At 33.2% G+C, this 15,000-nt stretch overlaps 1 long non-coding RNA gene and 1 pseudogene across 1 annotated transcript in view; both read left to right on the top strand.

The window, feature by feature from the left end:
- The window catches only part of LOC145266949 (uncharacterized), a 1,426,307-nt gene that overhangs the window by 824,915 nt on the left and 586,392 nt on the right, over positions 1 to 15,000 (top strand). The window lies entirely within an intron of this gene.
- On the top strand, positions 9,631 to 9,765 carry LOC145267341 (U2 spliceosomal RNA; annotated as a pseudogene).

The following is a 15,000-nucleotide window of genomic DNA, read 5'->3' as shown; positions in this document are numbered from 1 at the left end:
TATCCTGGTCATATGAAAATGACATACAGCGCATAGCTATCTCAGAGGATTACCCATCTTGTACTGGTCACGATCCATGCCCCTTAACTTCGTTGATATAACGAGAACCTATGTGTCAAATTGATTATGGCTAACCGAAGCCCTGATAACCCTATATGGGTGGCATTTTATTTTTATTTTTTTTTGGGGGGGGGGGTAATCGTGTATTATTCGTAGACAAAACTAGCGATTCCTAACCGTTGTGCATCAGCACCATAGTGTAGCGTGGAAGATTACTGGCCTGCAAAAATGTCTGAGCAACCCGTCAGTACACCACAGTAAAGACCTCTTAGGTTTTAACAATGAACTAATCCCTTAAAGGAAGAACAGAAAACCATTTGAGAGTAGGACAAATAAACAGCTTACCACTCGCAAACCAAACCGCAGTCAACAAAAAAAAAAGACCATTTCAGAAAAGGCCTACACTAGTGGTTCTCGACCATTGTGTCGGGGCACATTAGTGTCCCATGGAATGATTAATGGTGTGCCGCGAAGGCATAATAGCTAGAAGCAATTCAAATTCACTTTATTTTTAATAAAGCCATTTAATTTCTTAATTAACACGACACCGTTCGATTCCAATTCTAAGTAAAAAAAAAAGGTCACAAAAATCTTACTGCTATTCTCAACTTCATGTGAAGTAGGGGTGTCTTATTTGAATAACATTAAAAAAATTTAAAAATGTGAAAGACTTTAAAATATTCTTTTTTTAAAATCAAAATGGGTCTCTCTCCCATTCGCCCAAATATTTCAGCAGTAGTTAAAAAAAACATCAGGCACAACTGTCTCACTGATATTCAACGTTAGTATTTTCAACCAGATATCGAATACAGGATATATTTTATTTATGTGAATAAAAATTCGGCTCATAAGATCTTGGTTTTTATTATTTTCTTGTGAATAAAAATTCTCCTCATATAATCTTTGTTTTTATTTTATCGCAAAAAGGCTTTATGAGTAGTAAATACTTATATTTTGTGATAGGTGGTTGAACTTTGACCCCATAACAGCCAAATTTCTGGCCGAAAACCGATCAAAGATTTTCCCAAATCCCCGTACCCTGTACATACAAATTTCGATTCTGTAGACTGAAAATTGACAGAGTTATTGCGTAGGGAAATGTACACAGACACGCAGGCAACACACACAGACACGTTCACTTTTATAGATAGATAGATAGATAGATAGATAGATAGATAGATAGATAGATAGATTGAATACAAGCTATGTTGATTTATTTGAATAAAAATTCTCCATATATAATCTTTGGTTTTTATTATTTTCTTGCAAAAAGGCTTTATGAGTAGAAAATATTTATATTTTGTGAAAAGTGGTCCACGAAAAAATATTTATATTTTGTGAAAGGTGGTCCACGAAAAAAAAAAAAATCAATAATGTGACGTCATGTAAAAAGGTTGGTAGCTACTGGCATAGACTCTTCTAATTTTGGTGCCGAGTGAAAATAGTGACGCATAATTAAGCTGACAATCTATGTCGGACATCTTAAACTAAAATCTACAGGGTCTGTAATACCGATATGTAGGGTGGCGGCAAATTAGTCAATAACGACTTTGACTAGCGATCTAAGAGTGCCACGTTCGAATCCAGTCGGTTCCGTAGTACAACTTTTTTTCACTCTCATATCTGCTAACATATCGCAGCAGTAGTTAAAAAACACCAGGCACAACTATCCCACTGACGTTTACTATTATTATTTTATACGAGATATTGAATACAGGATATGTTGATTCATGGGAATAAAAATTCTCCTCATATAATCTTTGATTTTTTTTATTTCATCGCAAAAAGGCTTTATAAGTAGCCAATACATATATTTTGTGATAGGTGGTCCCCGAACAAAAAAGTTAATAGTGTGACGTTACGCAAAAAGGTTTTACCAGTAAAAAATACTATTGCTTCTATGATAGGTATACCGTGAAAATTTAAATAAACTCAATAATGTGCGGCCGTGTAAAAAAGGTTGAGAACCACTGCATAGAGAAGTTTACAGCAGCAGTAGTTAAAAAAAAACACCACAACTGTTCCACTGACGTTCACCATTATTGTTTTATACCAGATATTAAATACAGGATATGTTGATTTATTGGAATAAAATGATCCTATTATAACCTTTTTTATTTTTATTTTATTTCGGAAAGCCTTATGAGTAAAAGAAAAACAAGTATATATATAAGAGCCAGGTACGTCCAAGGATGGAATACTGTTGCCACAACTGGGCAGGAGCTGCTAGAAAGGACTTGGCCTGCCTTGATAGAGTTCAAAATAGACTTCGTAGCCTCGTAGGAGATGTCCTTTTCTCTTCCTTGCAACCTCTATCTCACAGAAGAGATACTGCGAGTTTGTCTCTGATGTATCGTTATTTTCATAGAAAGTGTTCGACTGAGCTTCAATCTATGGTCCCCCCTCGCCAAACTTTCACAAGAAACACTCGTCTAGCTGTAAACACTATCAATAATTCCCCCCACTCTTTATCTGTGCCTAAACCTAAACGTAGATTCCATGAACAAAGCTTCTTTCTTAGAACTGCACGCCTGTGGAATTGTCTTCCGTTTTCCTGCTTTCCGGCTGACTACAATATGGTTATGTTCAAGTCTAACGTAAATAAGTTCTTGATGAGCCGTTCCATATAAGTTATCAAATTTACCAAATTTTCATTACTAATGATTACTATATTGTCCAATTTCTACTGTACACTCTTTAACCCTTATCCTTGAGTGGCCTCTTGGACTTGATAATGTGGTGATGCCTATGTAAAAAAAAAGTGTGTCTCGAAAATAAAAAAAATATAACACAGTAGTGTAACGCCATGTAAAAACAGTTTGAAACTAAATATTTTTTTAAGATATTCTGAGTAAATATTTTTTTCGTGCATATCGTCAATAAATATTTTGTACCTCATTAGTGTAGGTATTTGTTTTTAAAAACAATCTTGGAACATTGGGAAACGATTTTTTTATTTTGTTTTCGGTAAAAAAAAATCTACGTCATATTGTCCTAGGATAGTTAAATAAACAGTTGTTTTAACACTATCAAGATGTGTATACACACACACATACATACATATATATATATATATATATATATATATATATATATATATATATATATATATATATATATATATAATAAAAATTAAAATTAAATTTACCAAAATGATCCACTATGGTAAAACTAAAGTATATTATAAATATTAAAGAATTAATATTTATAAAGTAATCTCAGCCAGATATAAAAGCTCGATAAAACCAAATAGGAGATAGAGCTTATAATAAGAGCAAACATTTAATAAAACATTTAAAAAAAAACACTTTGAAAAAGAGTTAAAAACATATTTAATCTGAAAAGGAAACACTTAATAAGTGGATAGTCCTTAATCCGCGGAGTTTCGAAGAAATACTTTCCTTCTCATCAGAGGGTAGGGATTAGCAAAATGCGGGATCGGATTTTGCATACAAAAGTATTTGATGAAACTTCAAGTAAGTCGAAGATCTTACTTGATAACAAAAAGTGAAGCAGAGGGAATATGGTGAAGAAAAAGGTGATTTCACATGAATGGATTGTCTGGTGAAAGTATTTCTTCGAAAACCCGCGGATTAAGGACTATCCACTTATTAAGTGTTTCCTTTTCAGATTAAATATGTTTTAAATTCTTATTCAAAGTGTTTTTAACATGGTTTATTAACTATTTGCTCTTATATATATATATATATATATATATATCAGCCACTTAAGTTAACAAATTTACCGAATTTCCATTACTAACGATTACTATATAGTCCAATTGACTACTGTTCACTCTTAACCCTTATCCTCGAGTGGTCTCTTGGTCTTGATAAGTGGCTATGCCAATGTAAAAAAAAAATATTCACACAGTCAGCCGTCCATTAACAATTACCTTATTATCTATTTACTTACATATAAAAAGCAATTTGTGTGTGCGAGTTTTTCCGCTATAGACTCAAAATCGGCCAAGTCAATTTTAAAAAGTTTCACAAAAATATACCTTATGTGCCTGGAAGTGTTCTTCAATAGTTTTTCTTATCAAAATACTTCCGACTAGTAAACATCAAAGATATCGCATTAATTGTCCAATTTTGTCCAAAGTTAACACTTTTATACTGTATAACATCACAAGTGCATTTGATAAGTTTTATCACTACACAAGCAGTAAGGCCAGGCATATAAAATCAACAGTAGATTATTTTATGTGATAGCGGCGTGAAGGTTGGACTTATAAATCCACGTTTATATCTGATCTTCCATTGTCGGTTCTGTATCAAATGCTATATATAATTTTATTAATTGGATTGTTTATTGAGATGAGTATTATATATTCATTGTAATTATTGCGGACTATTATCATTATCTTTTAGTTGTTGTTTCTGGTGTTTGTCAGGTGGTAACTGCAACGGGATAGGAACTCTGAATCTCCTTACTGCATTCTCAGCAATTAGTGCAATCCATAGTTGTTCTTCGTCTCACCACAAGACCAGGGGAATAGTTGGTCGAAACGTCGTGAAACAACCTAAAAGATAAGGATGATAGTTCGAAATAAATAAAATAAATAAACTATAAATATAGTATCCATGTTTATTTCCGAACAACTTTGTTGTCGCGGTGAGACAATACGTCGAAATCAACGGGAGGCTCCATCCCACACACACACACACACACACACACACACACACACACACACACACACATATATATATATATATATATATATATATAAAATAAAAATTGCAATTAAATTTACCAAAATGATCCAAGATGGTAAAATTAAAGTATATTATAAATATTACAAAATTAATATTTATAAAGTTATCTCAGCCAGATATAAAAGCTCAATAAAACCAAATAGGTAATAGAGCTTATAATATGAGCAAACAGTTAATAAAACATGTTAAAAAACACTTTGAAATGAGTTAAAAACATATTTAATCTGAAAAGGAAACACTAGATAAGTGGATAGTCCTTAATCCGCGGAGTTTGTTTCAATTTGTTGAGCTTTGCATTATCCTGATAAGTCTATTCTTAAAGGATCTATCTAATCTTTAAAAACTTTTTCATATATATATATATATATATATATATATATATATATATATATATATTAATAGAATTTTTACCATGAAATAGTATTATAATTTTCAAAAAGACTGCATGTAGTTTCGTCCTATACAACCAAATATTCAATTTGGTTACTAGTATAGACATATCAATTTGGCAATTTGACAATATGGCAATTTTTTTACGTTCCAAATCTCCACCGACTACTGATCAGAATTTAACAAATGAGAGCTCGTTGGAATGTAGATGGCCTGAATTGCGTAGTGGCTTTGTGACATTTGCCCCTAGGGTAGCACATTAAGGTTATCATCTATCATCCAGAGGTTTTCTTTTGGCCCCTTTTATTTTTCTTTTTTTTTTCTTTTTTTTTTTGCAGTCTTTAGTTTTCATCCATAATGTAAATTTCAGAGTGTATAAAAATTATTTGATACTGGAAATATCCATAAACGTTCGAAAAGATGGGGAGATATAACACATGAGAAAGATTTGGAATCAAGTCTCTCCTTGCTTTGATTTCAGATCATTTGAAACCATAGCAGACAGTTTTAGTCTCCCCTACATCAAGGCCAGATATTTTGTAATTCACATGAAAAACAAAAACAAAATGACTATAATTGAAATATTTTTTTACTGTAAAAATGAGACCAAGTAGGCTTTGGATGATATATATATATACATACATATATATATATATATATATATATATATATATATATATATATATATATATAAAATAATGAAATCAAGAAAGAGGCAGTGTTTACTTTAAGCAATGGTAAACTTTAATCTATATATAAATGCCAATATTTATATATAGATATTTTAATTCCAACCAAATAAAAAAAGCTCAATACACAATCAATAGAGTGTAGAGCTCATTATAAGAGAAAAAAATTAAAACTGTTAATTGCTTTTTGCGTATTTAGTCGAACACTGAATTTACTTGTAAATTGTAATTACAGATTTAATTATTTTATATATATATATATATATATATATATATATATATATATAGTAAGTTATAAAATATATATAGCCATTAAGCTACACTGAATATTCCGCGTTTAATCCACTCTAGGACTCTTCAGGCTTATCCGCGAATTTTGTGGTTGTTTGTCGTTTTAATATACGCATCTTCTATTGAGATTTCAGTAAGCCAATCAGCTTTCTAGTATCCACCGCGCCCTTCCTATTAGCTAATGAGCATGCACTTATCGGACAAAGGCATATTTGACCTCTGGTTTACCTGTTCCTTTGTGTGTGCTCTATTTAGCCTGGATATCTAGTTTCTTGATCTGTTTTAAATCTAGATTAGGGTTTTTTATGTTAGTTTATATATAAATTATATATATGTACATACATATATGCACATATATACATATATATATACATACAAATATGTATATATGTGTGATCGTTTATGTATATTAATGATTATTTAATTTATGTATTTGTTTATTTTCTCTTGTTTTTGTTAGTTTTAAAACTATTTTGTATCGCTATCGTAGAGTAAATTTTATCTTGTGAACACAGTTGTTTGCTATTTCTCTTCCACAGTTTAATAAATGTTGGGGTTCTTTAAAGTACAGGATAGCAAATTTGTTATGAAGGCATAATCTACATGGGACGACTAGGTCCCTACACGTGGTAGCTTGTCTTATTATTTTCCATTCGACTAACGGCGAATGTTCGCTTTCCTTGAGTTCCCAGTATTTATTTGCTAGCTTTGTTTTCATACGGTGTTTTTTATTGTTGAATGTACTTTTGTGGTCATAATGATTTACTAGTTAAATATATATATATATATATATATATATATATATATATATATATATATATATATATATATATATATATACACTGATGCATATATCTTTAATCTTTTCTTTCAATATAGATATTATTAATATTATATATATATATATATTTCTTTGGTAAATTAGAGCTCTTTAAACAGGTCTAATTTATGCGAGAACTTCTTTTGCCTATGGAGCGATGGCTTGCGCATTAAAAAATGCCTACATTGCGTCATTATTTCTTGTTTCTGCACTTATTTGCAGACAAGTCAACATTTTTTTTTTTTAATTTTGTCCTGGGTTCTGAAATATGGACGATATATCACGGGTTATTCATTCATTTAATTCACCCCGTGTAGATTCATAACTTTTTTTTGTTTCACCCCTTTTTTCGCATCCATTTTCAATTATGTGTGAATTGTTTTATTGTAATCGCTGCCGACGTAATCTCTTGACAAGTGTCGGACGAAAGGTACCTCGAGGTTCTTTTTCTTTTTAAGTCGAATAGTCTTTTGGCTATTTTTCGTGTCTAGCTTTTTTCTCCACATCGATCTTCCTCAAAATTCTAATAATGACTCCACTTATTCTTTTAAAAATTTAATATATATATATATATATATATATATATATATATATATATATATATATATATATATATATATATATACAAGCAAACAGTTAATAAAACATGTTAAAAAACACTTTGAAATGAGTAATAAACATATTTAATCTGAAAAGGAAACACTAGATAAGTGGATAGTCCTTAATCCGCGGAGTTTCGAAGAAATACTTTCCTTCTCATCAGAGGGTAGGAATCAGCAAAATGCGGGATCGGATTTTGCATGCAAAAGTATTTGATGAAACAACAAGTAAGTCAAAGATCTTACTTGAAAACAAAAAAAAAAAGTGAAGCAGAGAGAATATGGTGAAGAAAAAGGTGATTACACATGAATGGATAGTCTGGTGGGAGATAAATAATCCAGTGACGGTAAAATCCACATATATAACTTTAAGAAAGTTAATTGAATTTCCATTTGCACAAGTAAAATCCAAGGAAATATATATATATATATATATATATATATATATATATATATATAATGATTTTTTGCATCTCCATTTAAAAAATAGTGAAATAGAGGTCAGAATTATATTTTATATTGCTAACAAGAAGAACGCGCGGAATGTGGTCATGAAACATATGTTAATAGACACGTAGACAGAAAGACAGCATGTGGTCGACGTGAGAGACGGACAATCGAGATAATAGAAGAATATAGACGGCTGGGAACGAGACAGACATGACCTCACGCAGGCAGCTACAAAAGCAACTGTGGAGAACGTAGAAATCACGTGATACTACGGACAGAATAGTGGGTCGATTTTTTTTATTAATAAACAGACAAACCAGATAAGAAAATAATTAGTTCGACAATTGTGAACATTGGGAGATGAATAGATTTACTCCGAGATACGCAAGGCGAGCGAAAGAATAATATAGACCAGACTCATACTTAAGAATTACCGCGTCCTGATTCGCATGAGGCATTTTTTTTTTCGGTCTGAATCCAGATAATTAGCGTCTTTACAGCTTCTTCCCGTCGCGATAAAATCTCTCTCGGTAGTCTGCTTTCAGGTCATTGTTAGTTTTCTTTGTTCTCTGTTCACATCGGTGTTTCATTTGTGCACTTTGTTGGTACTGCTCTCTGGGACGAATCTTAGGGAGCGTTCGAGTCAGCCATGACGTCGTTTGCAGATCATTAACGATACTATCTGTTGGTTAGTGCGGTCTCTGACTTTCCACGTGTTCCCAAAATCTTTCTATAGCACTTGTAATCAGATATATCTAATTTCCTCTTGACTGATTTTAAGGCGTTATGCTTAACTTTCTCGTAGCAGTGTCGACAAAACGTAACAGAATCCTAATTTAGACGTGGAAGTTAATTCTTGGCTTTATTTAGATCTGCTAAAGCTGAGGTTTTACTTATCCTGTACTGCAACTAGTTGTTCATACAACCTTATTTATTTATAGAGCTTCCTTAGTAAGCAAAGTTGTTAAATAAAGCTATTTCTTTGTGGTCGATTAATAGGTTTGCCTGTGCCTGATGTGTCCCCGAGAGCATCCTTTGAGTTTTATTATTAAGTTTAAAAATAAACTCCTGCGGAATTTTAAATTTTGGATTTCAAATAATGTATTTTCAAATACGTGTTCGTTATAATATCTTTACATTTAACGCCATTTTAAAAAGCGTTAAAATTACAAGCGTTTTACTACAATTATGGCTTCTTTACAGAACGTTGAATATAAAATGGAAACGAATCAAATTTGCACAATTTTTAGTCGCGTGCAAGCGACTCTATTAGTCACTCCGTCAGTCCGTCGGTCGGCTGGTCGGTCGGTCTGTCCGTAACACTTTTGTGCTTGGCCTTTTTGGTTAAGATGTTGTTAATAGATACTGTTCTTAGCTTTCTAAGCTTTTCTTCGCCTTTTGGTCAAGATTAAAGTATAATATCTGTTCCGGCAGATACTGCATGCAAAGACCATATGTGGGGGCAGCCTCACATATAAGACCTTGGTCAATGTAGGGGCAACCTTCATACCAGTTGTCACTATCCAGCTCCCCTACTCCCCGGGGAGTTGGTCCCCATTTCCCCTTCACTCCTCATTGTGCCTAATTTGCTCGGTGGGGGAGCAAATAAATACAGCTTTTCTTTGCCTTTTGGCCAAGATCAAAGTGTAGTATCTGTCTTATTACATGCTGCACTTATGTTTGTATCTTTGTGATATAAGTGAGGGATCACTTTTCTGTATAAATTTAATGTAAAATGACCACCCACTTTACAACCAGTCAGTCTAAAAGCCATTCAAGTCATTTTCCAGATCATTCAAGTTGTTTTGAAGGATTCCAGTTATTCTTTAAGCATTCAAGTCATTCTTAAGGAATTCAATTCATCCTTAAGTTCATTAAAGTCATTCTAAATCATTTACTTTTTATTTATTTAAGTCATTGAAAATTAAGTTATCTTTTTTATTTTAATTCGTTATAACCCCTTTACATTTAACACCGTTTTAAAAAGCGTTTTCCGCTCTATTTAATCGTTTAAATTACAATCGTTTTAAAACAATTATGTCTTCTTTTCAGGACGTTTAAACTAAGATAGAAACAAATCAAATTTACACACGTTTTTATTTAAATTCAAACTATTGAAACAGCTCGCGAGATCAACGAAGCGTTTAGCCTAGAAACCACTACCGAACGCTCAGCACAACGGTAGTTTAAGAAATTTCGTGGAGCCAGCGAGAGTCTTCAAGATGATCAGCGGCCATCAGATGTTGACAGCGATCAATAACGAGCCTTAGTTAAAGCCAATCCATGCACAACTAAAGAACTTGCTTCTGAGATAGACGTAACGTATACGACGACTTTCAAACACTTGAGATAGATTCGAAAGACAAAAAAATATTGATAACTGAATGTCTCAAAGCTTAAACAACAACCCAAAATAAAACGCCTTTATGAAGTGTCACTCTTCCTTCTTTTATGCAACAAAAACGATCGGGTGGTTACTTGCAATGAAAAGTGGGTTCTTTGCGACAATCAGCAACAATCATCCCAGCCCTTTGACGCCGACGAAGCTCCACAACACTTCCCGAGGCCGGAGTTGCACTAAAAAAGGTTATGCTGACTGTTTGGTGGTCTAGGACCGGTCTTATCCCTTACAGTTTTTTTTTAATGCATGTGGAAAGGTACTATCAACAAATGGATGAAACGCATCAGAAACTTCGACAACAACACCCAGCATTAGTCAACAGAAAAGGTCCAACTCTCCTCCACAACAATGCCCGACCGGAAGTCGCTAAACCGACATGACCCTGCATAAGTAGAACGAATTGAGCTACAGAACTCGAGTTTCATCAACTATACTCATCAGACCTCTTACCTACCGACTTACAACTTTTATAGGCATCTCGGCCAATTTCTGCATGAGAAATGTTCCAAAAACCTAAGCGCTATCCAAAATGCAAGATTTTTCGGTTACTTGAATAAAAATACTTGTGTTGCGTTGGCAAAAGTGTGTTGATTCTGATCGAGCTTATCTTTTTTTTTTTTTTTACCTTTTTTGAGCTAAAATGTATTTATCTGAATTTAAAAGTTCAAAGCCGCAAGAACTTTCTTGTCAACCTCATAGTACGGATGTAGTTCTCTTATTTCAGCTTCGATTTCATTGGCAATGTCTAACAGGTCAGTGATATTCGCTGGTTGTAAATTAATATAAATGATAGAAAGAAGAAATAAATAAAATTACAGAAATATATCAAAACATTCAAAATGGAGGCAAGAGATAACACTCAAGCGGAACATAGTAACGGAAATATGTGAGAATAGACAAGAAAATTGCTCGTTTGTTTAGAAATATTGTTTGATAAATAATGTAGAATTGATGTAAAAAGTAGGATTCTGGATGATGACAATCGTTGCACAAACAAGAGGTATAGATATAAATAATTACACAGAAAAACAGTCAACGCAAAATTAAAAACTAATCTAAGTGAAAGTTAGTTAATTTCCAATTATTGTAGAATTTACTCCTTTTGCTATAGCCCCAGTATGCATGTCTACAAAATCGAACACATTCCTGACGAAGGGGTATTTCCCGAAATATAACAAGGCATATACTCCACAAAACAACCTGACGCAACTACGAACACAAGACATAAGCACTCTAAAAACTCTACGCGGGGGACGAATTTACATTAAGACAGACATCCATACTGATATTTGATGACCGTATGAGCAAGAATGCACATGTGTTAGTAACATATACGTTACAAGTGTGTGTGGGGGGGGGTCGCTTGGCTTTGACCGGGCGTAAAATACGCTTAAATATAATACTTTAATTTTCCAAATTTCGTATATATTATTAAAGAGTTGTGATTTCAAAAGCAAAAAAAAGTAACTCGGTGCCCTCAGCTAGAATACAAACAGAAACCAAAGCTATAGCGTTCAAATCTGGTGACGTTACCACTGTACCGACGTGACACACATATGAACTGATTAAAAATAAACTAAGATGAATGTATAACATGTATGATGATCTTTTCAATTTTTAGCAATTTTTTTTAACCTCTTAAAACTATTTTAACCGGCTAAAGACCCCAAAAAAAGTACGGTTCGCAAATATCAAATCATTCGAGGCCCCGACTTCTAGTTTGGGAGGAGATAGAGTTTTAAAATATAGAGACAGACAGACTGACATATAGGCTTTTATATATTAGATTTGTGAGAAATTAAGCGAAAAATAATAATTCCATGATCTTTTTGTCGTTTATTTTTCTATCAGTTTTCCATTACTGTATTTGATCGACTTTTCTTTCTAGGCTCAATCTTAAGGTATATACAACCCAGCCTATAGTCGTTTGCAAATGACTAGTGATGTCACTTGGTGATTTCTGTGGTCGGTAGATCGATCGTTTTATTTGACCCCTAAACTTTTTGCTCTTCATTTCCTGTGTTGGATGATTTTTTTTTTTTTTTTGATGACATGTTTACAAGCACATTTTTTCTTTTAATTATTAGAAGTTGTTCAGTTACAACATAAGCCTGAGAAGGGCCACAGAATGCATTATAAATCTCATTTACAGATTTAACATTGAGTCACAGAGTTTAATTTATTATATTTATTTGTCATTTACTGAGAAATAACTTGCCTATTCTCTTTGTAAACTTTTGGCATCTATTTGCTAAATGTCTATATGCCCCTATCCAAGAGAGTTCACTTGATTATTAAAAGGTTTTAAATGCTCTGGATGGGGTTTGTAAATTTCGTTGGCGCCAGCTGTACATTAGCGGTGTCTGTCATCGGCTTCTTCTGAAATGATTAAAGTTTTATGGTGCTTCTATTTGGACACAAGTGAAAAATACAGATGCAAATCTTCAAGTGGATAAAATGCATGTTTACAGCACGTTGCTGTTCTAAAATAGTAATTCAAGTCTTAATATTAATTCTCTTTTCTTTTTCCGGATCTTGCAAAGCTGATTAAATGCTACTAAAGACTTACCTATCCTACACTGCAATTCGTAGCCCATACTGGCTTCCTTTTTTTATATAGAGCTTCGTAAGTGGGTGAAGTTGTCAACTAGAGCCATCTTTCGTCGGTAAATATATTTGTATGTGGCTTCTTCTTTTATTAGCATCGATATAGAAACCAATGCTCCTGATTCGGCTTCGAAACTGTTCACAAGTTCTTGCAGGTCAGCGGTATTCACTATTAGTGCAGCAATATGAATAAAGAAAGACTGGAAGAAATCAATAAAATCTTATTATAAATTTTAATACTGTCTGTCTGCGTGTGTGACGTGGTTTATCTCAGCCTACAGGTAACCTCCCAGGCAAGGAAGATGCCAAAATGAAGCTTATGACCCAGCGGGTGTTTTAGTGATATTTATATCTATGTTTGGTGTATGGAAATTAAAAAAAAAAAACACGCAAAAAAATGCAAAAAAATAAAAAATAAAATAACGATTTACTAAACAACGTTTTATTTACAAGATATTTTTCCGGTATTCACCGGAAGTTATCTCCCTTAGTTCGATTTACTGTCTGTCTGTGTGCGTGTGACACGGTTTATCTCAGCCTACAGGCAACCCACCCAGGAAAATAAGGTACCGAAATGAAGCTTATGCCCCAGCGGATGTTTTAGTGATATTTATATCCATGTTTGGTGTATGAAAATGCAAAAAAAAAAATACAAAACAATAACGATTTACTAAACGACGACTGGATATTTTTCCTGTAGAAGGATTTAAGTTTTCCCAGCTGGGCAAACGGTGATTCTTGTTACAGAAATATTTCAAAGCAATATTCAAACATGAAAGTCATAGATGAAACTAAAGTTTAACATAGCAATGGGTAATCTGATTCCAAATATATAAGTATGGAACAACAATTAAACTTTTGTACAGAAATATTATTTGGCAAATAATATAGAACTGAGGTTAAAGATAAGGTGTTTATGACATCAATCGTTGCACAAACAGGAGTAGTAATGACTACGAATACTATTTTTAAAAAAAGACTCCTATTTTTTAACTGAGAATGTTGAAGAGTTACGAAGACATGACTTGTACCATTTGAACGCATGACCTTTTGTGTTACAGAATCTATGTTTTTACATAGTTACCACCGTATTCTATGCACTTATGCCAGCGATGTATAATAGCTGTGAATGAGCGCCAGGGGCGAGCTTTGTCATACGAGGATTATTCCAACGTAAAATCCATGAAAAAGTTGAAGATCTAGAAAAACGGAAGTTGTACAATTTCACCGAGTGACATATTGTGCCTAAGGATTGATATTTCTACATAGTCACCACCATTCTAAATGCATATATGCCACGATCGTAAAAGTCTGGAGCGCGCTTTGCCACTCACATTTTTGACGCGATTCTACAATAGACGAATTTTTTCTAGGATTCTCACACCGTCAATATCTGCAGCAGAAAATCAAGTAAACATTCAGATCATAAATGAATCAGTTCAGGTATAATATCAAAGCAATTTGCAGTCATTTGTAATGCATTCGGGCGGAATAAAGAAAAAAGTTAGACGGCATTACTTTTAGAACGCATCGCGTGTTTCGATACAGAAAGACGGATATTAAAAATGTAAAACGAAAGGCTAAAGTTGAATTTACGTTAAGTCGGACATTCATACCCTATCTAAACTGACCGGTAAGCGCGCACCTGCGCTAGCTGCATATACGGTATCTGTCAACAGTAAATTTCGTGTTCCTCGATCATTAAAAAAAAAGAAGAAGAAAATAATTGAAGCTAAATATGATTGTATATGTTTTTTTTTAATGTCTTGTTCATATTCCATGCGAAAACAACAAACAGGGAGACAAACACAGAAACACAAAAATCAAAGCATACGAGAGAGTAAAAAAAAAAGGTCTTACGCTACAACTGCCTCTGGGGTTTTTGATCACCGTGAGAGAATGAAAAGGGCTAAGTAACACTATAACCGCGAATCGAAAAGGCTTCCCCCCCCCATAAAAAGAAAAATATGTTGGC

This window comes from Euprymna scolopes, chromosome 42, assembly GCF_053919585.1.
Source record: "Euprymna scolopes isolate OS-2025 chromosome 42, ASM5391958v1, whole genome shotgun sequence".
Classification (NCBI taxonomy): Eukaryota; Metazoa; Mollusca; class Cephalopoda; order Sepiida; family Sepiolidae; genus Euprymna; species Euprymna scolopes.
Note: the sequence above shows the minus strand (reverse complement) of the source record. Positions and strands in the feature narration are given on the sequence as shown.